The following is a 6,000-nucleotide window of genomic DNA, read 5'->3' on the forward strand; positions in this document are numbered from 1 at the left end:
GAGTTTGTGTCCCGTTGTTTGACATGCCAGAGAGTTAAAGGGGAACAGCGACGACCACAAGGTAAGATTCAGTCTTTAGAGGTACCTGAGTAGAAGTGGGAATCCATTTCCATGGACTTCATTGTGGGTTTGCCAAAGAGTCAACAAGGTAACAACATGATTTGGGTAATAGTGGATCGACTGACCAAGTCAGCTCACTTTGTTCCAATGAAAGATACATGGACTAAGGCACAATTGGCTATGGCCTATCGAAAGAACGTGCTTAAGTTACATGGAGTCCCTAAGGACATAGTGTCTGACAGAGATGCGAGGTTTATATCGAGGTTTTGGAAGGAGTTGCAGGAATCGTTGGGAACAACTTTTAAGATGAGTACAACATTTCATCCTGCGACAGACGGGCAGACTGAGAGAACAATCAAGACTCTTGAGGATATGTTGCGAGCTTGTGTGATGGATTTTGGTGGTAGCTGGGAGCAGAGGTTGGACTTGATAGAATTTTCTTACAATAACAGCTATCACACTAGTATCGGTATGGCACCGTTTGAGGCTTTGTATGGGAGAAGATGTAGGAGTCCAATCTGTTGGGACGATAGTGCTGAGGCAGTGGTTTTAGGACCAGAGATTGTGCATGAGATGGTGGAACAGATTAAGATGATCGGGGAACGGATGAGAGCAAATCAGGATCGACAAAAGAGTTATGCGGATCTACATCACCGGATATAGAGTTTCAGGTTAGGGATAAGGTTCTTCCAAAGTGTCTCCTATGCGTGGGGTTATGAGATTTGGGAAGAAAGGCAAGCTAAGTCGGAAGTTTATAGGGCCGTATGAGATCTTAGAGCGGGTTGGGAAGTTGCATATCGTCCGGCTTTACCACCGCATTAGAGAGAGTGCATAATGTGTTTCATGTATCGCAGTTGCGGAAGTATGTGAGTGACCCGTCACATGTGTTAGAGGCCGAGAACTTAGAGCTAGATGAGTCCTTATCATATCTTGAGGTGCCTAAACAGATTCTAGACCGAAAGGTTAGAAAGACTAGGAGTGGTGAGACAGCTTCGCTCAAGATCCTTTGGTCTAACCACGAGACCGAGGAAGCTACATGGGAGCCCGAGGAGGCTATGAAAGAGCGTTACCCTTTCCTTTTTGATCAGGTATGTATGGTTACGGGGACGTAACCTTGTTTCTTTTAGGGGGGTAGGAGATGATCGCGAACAGTTTTTAAGAGTTTTATACCCCTTTTATATGTTGTGTCGGGATGTTTGTCGGGATGAGTTGGGTTAGTAACATGTTTCATGTTGAATTTTGTTTGATTGTTGAGTCGGGAATGTTATGGGAGTACCTTTGTTTAGTAGTGGTTTGAACTTCGGGACGAAGTTCCTTTTAAGGAGGGAAGACCGTAATACTCCGTATTTATAAGTCTTGGGGTACTCTATCGAGTAGGCCTTACTCTGTCGAGTAAGGGTAAGTTGCGTTTAGAAAAGTTTCGACTGTTGGGTACTCGATCGAGTAGCTGGGGCACTCGATCGAGTAAGGGGGTACTCGATCGAGTACCTCGGGTACTCGATCGAGTAGCCGGTTTTACGGGGAGTTTTCTCGGGTTTTGTTAATTATGCGATTAAGGTATATAAGCTTTGTCGTCATTATTCTAAATCACTTTTGCAAAACCTAAATTACTGTTTAAGAGAGAAAGCAAGCAAGTTCTTCATCCTAATCGCATTATTAGCAATACCCGGAGTTTGGAAGGTCGGTTCTTAGCGTTGATTATACCGTTGAGTTCCTTGCGTCGAGGGTAAGATCTATGTACCCTTTTTATTGTCTTTCCTTTGATTTGGTTAAACCCTAATTTAGAGATTTGGGGGTTTATGTGTAGTATGTGATTTGGTAGCCTTTATATGTTGTATGATAGGAGGAGGGTTCATAGAGGAAGCTTTTTGATTCAGCGGTAGAGACCGTCTGATTGTGTGCTTACCAGGTAAAATTTCCTACTCAGTATTAGTCCCACAATGGGATATTGGTTGATGTGTTGTGTTTGGTTGGTTGATATAGTAATTGTATTGTGATTGTGGTTGTGATCGTTGTCTATGGTTCGCGAGGCGTGGCCTCGGGCCGAGTGGGGTCACTTGCGGAGTGGCTTCACGCCCTAGTTTCGCTATTCTCGTGGAACCCGCCACAGAAGGGATGTGCACATTAATGGACAGGGTTATCGCTCACTATTTGGAGCGGGGATTTGGTGGGTACGGCTGCGGTCCCCATCAGGCGGGCTGGTCCAAAGGATGACGATCGGATTGAGATGATTGGATTTGGCGTGATTGTGGGTGTGTGACAGATTAACTTTGTTTGTTTATCTTATTGTTAGTATATATTGAATTGTGTGATTAGTATCGACCCTTGTTTGTTTTGAAACTGCGGTGATCCATTTGGGGATGGTGAGCAGATATTGAGCAGGTATTGAGATGAGTACTGGGATAGCTGGGATTGCCACGACTTGATGATAGGATTCTTCCGTTGTAGCTTATTAGTTATTTACATTTCAGTTAGAACAGTCAGTTTGAGAACATGTATCGTACTTTTGGTTTGGTTTTGAGAATTGTAACTCTTCGCTAAGTATTTATAATTAAACGTTGTTTCTTCATTGTTATTTGATTATCATTGCCTCGGATAACCGAGATGGTAATGTCTTCATACCGGAGTGGTCCTGGTAAGGCAGTATGGGGGTGTTACACTAACAATAATCAAAAGCTTGTTCATTGTCATGATAAAGGTCTTCAATAGACCTTGACCCTTGTTGTCGGTCTTGATCGATGGCATTACCAATGTAGGGATTAAAAATTCCTTCAAATTCGTCGTCCCAAAGACCACAAACTAAATTAAGTTGATCATTGAAAATCTCTTGATTTGATGGAGACAACTCTCCCAATTTCTTTTCTTGGCCAATGAGGCCATTCTCTTCATTACTTGACTTTGGTGAGCTTCGCAAGCTCTTTTTGTCACAATTCACTTGCTCTTTGAATGGAGCATCTTCAATTTTCTTCTTCCATTGGAGTTCCGACTTCTTCCTTTCATCCTTCCGACTATAATGATCGATCATAAAACACGGTTCATGTTAACGGGGAGCTCTCATAGTATGTCAAGATTAAAAGTTATACTCTCATCTCCCACTTCTAGAGTGAGCTCTCCATGTTTCACATCAATCACCGCACCCGCGGTGTGTAAGAAAGGTCTTCCTAGAATGATTGGAATATTGGAATCTTCCTCCATATCAACAATGACAAAGTCCACCGGGATGAAAAATTTCCCGATTCGTACGGGAACATCTTCCCATATCCCTAATGGTGTCTTCGTCGATCTATCGGCCATTTGAAGTGTGATATTGGTGCATTTAAGCTCTCCCATCCCCAAACTTTTACTCACCGAGTACGGCATAACACTCACACTATCCCCTAGATCACACAAGGATTTGTTGATCGTGGTGTCGCCGATGGTACACGGTATTGAAAAGCTTCCCGGATCCTTGAGATTTGGAGGTGAACTCCCTTGAAGTATTACACTACTCACCTTAGTGAAGGCGATAGTCTCAAGCTTCCAGATCGACTTCTTCTTTGTGAGGATGTCTTTCATGTATTTCGCATAGGCCGGCACGTGATTGATTAATTCCGTGAAAGGAATTGAGACTTCCAAATTCTTCACAATTTCCATAAACTTTCCAAGTTGGTCATCAAATTTGGGCTTGGCTTGACGACTTGGAAAAGGAAGTCTAATCACAATGGGCTCCTTCTCCTTGACCTTGTCTTCATTTTTCTTTGAAATTTCTTCTTTTGATGATTCTCCATCCTTGGAGTTTTGCATAATTTCTTCCTTATCACTAGCTTCCACAACTTCATCCTCAACTTGCTTCTTCAGTGCTTCATACCTTTTACCACTTCTCAAGTGAATGGCACTAACCGTTTCATGTCTAGGGGGATTACTTTGAGGTTGTAATTGCCCCTTTTGTCTTTGTGAGCTTGAAGATGCTAGTTGAGTCAATTGGGTTTCCAACATCTTGGTGTGAGCTAGAATGTTGTTGATGGTGGTTTCCTTTGCTTGACTATCCTTTTGCATTTGAGTAAAAAATTCTTGTTGATTCTTTTGCATTTGGAGTACCGCTTTTTGAACATCAAAACCTTGGTCATTTTGTTGATTGTATGGATTTTGATTTTGGTAGCCTTGGTTTTGGTTGTAAAAGGGTCTTTGATTTTTGTTTCTCATGGGAGGTGGGGTGTATGTTGTTTGAGGGTTTTGAACATTTTGGCTTTTGTATGAGAGATTTGGATGGAATTTGTTGTTTTCATTGTAATAGTTGGAATAAGTGGTACCACTCTTGTATGCTTGGAAAGCATTCACTTGTTCATTTGTTCCCCTACATTCACTTTGGTCATGTCCCAAAGTTCCACAATTCTCACATATCCCACTTGGGATTGATGAAGATGCCGTCATGGCATTAACATGATGCTTTGGTGATTTTGAGGCTTCTTCAAGTCTAGCCATATCTTTTTCAAACTTCAAATTGATTGTGTCAATGTGAGCACTAAGTTGAGCACCCAATTGAGTAACGGAGTCCACTTCATGCTTTCCTCCTCTAGTAGCCTTGCGAGGTCTACTATATTGTGAGTTATGGACTGCCATTTCCTCAATTTTGTTCCATGTTTGATTGTCATCAACTTCGGTGAACATTCCATTTGATCCCATGTTGAGAATGTTCCTTGAATCTTCATATAGACCGTTCCAAAATTGTTGTACCAAGAACCACTCGCTAAGTCCATGGTGAGGACATGAGCGACAAATTCCCTTGAACCGCTCCCAAGCTTCATACAAAGATTCTTCATCCCTTTGCTTAAAACCCGTAATTTGAGCTCTTAGCATGTTAGTCTTTTCCGGTGGGTAGAATTTTTTGTAGAAAGCTAGAGGCAACTTATCATGTTGATCATGCTAGCAAGGTTGTCAATCATACCAACAAAAGGAAACATGATGAATAAATGAAAGTAATTAACAATAATTAAAAAGGGATTAAGAGAATTATACCTACTAATGATTCCAATAATAAAGCAAAGAATAAAAAAGTACTTGATGCTTGATTGAGAGGTTGTCAATCTCCCAATAATAACCCAAATAATCTTCAATTACCCAAAATAAAGGATGAACAAAAGAGGGATTAAGGAAATAAAACTTGTATTAAAACTTGATTAATTGTTGATTACAAAACTAAAGAGGGATTTGATTATATTAACTACTCTAATAACTGATAAGAAGAACATTCTCTTCTAATTAGACTAATGGGGTATTTATAGTGGAAATTAGGTGGATGCATTAGGGTTAACTAAGGGCTAAACTAGTAATTACACTTTTGAGATTTGAGCAGGGAGACGCCGGTATTTTTCGAAGGAGGGGCTTCTTTCTTTGAAGCTTGAAGAAACGGATTTGTGCTGGGCTGGAATCCGTGCGTCTTAGGCACGGGACGGGAGGATTCGTGAGCCTCTGCCCGAGCGTCTTCAAGGGAATCCGGGCGTCTTCTAGGCTTGCTGTCCGGGCGTCTTTGGGAGAAGACGGCCGGATTGAGCTGTGAAGGACGGGCGTCTTCCTGTCAATCTGCACGGATTGCTGGACAGCTTCATTTCTTTCTTCTTTTCTTCCTTTCCTTCATAAAATCCTTGGGGATTTCCTCGGGGATGCAAGGATCCTTTCCCGTCATTGCCCAACTACTATAATATGTACAAAGGCCTTCTAATCTTGTCTCTCCTTGATGCTTGGTCGTTGAATTCAATCAATTTAGTCTCGTTTTGCCATGAAAATGCAAGATTTGCACTCCTTTCCTACCAAGGACACAAAATCTCAAAGAATTTGCAAAACAAAGAACTAAAGACAATAAATGACCCAAATATGCACTAAAAAGCATGGGAACAAGGCTAATTCGGGGGCTAAATATGCGCTAATTGTGGTCACATCAATATCTTACAATCATAGGAAAGT

The 6,000-nt window shown here is 41.6% G+C and overlaps 1 non-coding gene across 1 annotated transcript; it reads left to right on the forward strand.

The window, feature by feature from the left end:
* The first annotated feature begins 4,789 nt into the window (after positions 1-4,789).
* On the forward strand, positions 4,790-4,896 carry LOC141589062 (small nucleolar RNA R71). The gene has a single exon (XR_012520016.1). It is a non-coding gene; the product is annotated as a small nucleolar RNA R71 (small nucleolar RNA).
* The last annotated feature ends 1,104 nt before the right edge of the window (positions 4,897-6,000 follow it).

Source organism: Silene latifolia, chromosome 6, assembly GCF_048544455.1.
Source record: "Silene latifolia isolate original U9 population chromosome 6, ASM4854445v1, whole genome shotgun sequence".
In the NCBI taxonomy this organism is placed as follows: domain Eukaryota; kingdom Viridiplantae; phylum Streptophyta; class Magnoliopsida; order Caryophyllales; family Caryophyllaceae; genus Silene; species Silene latifolia.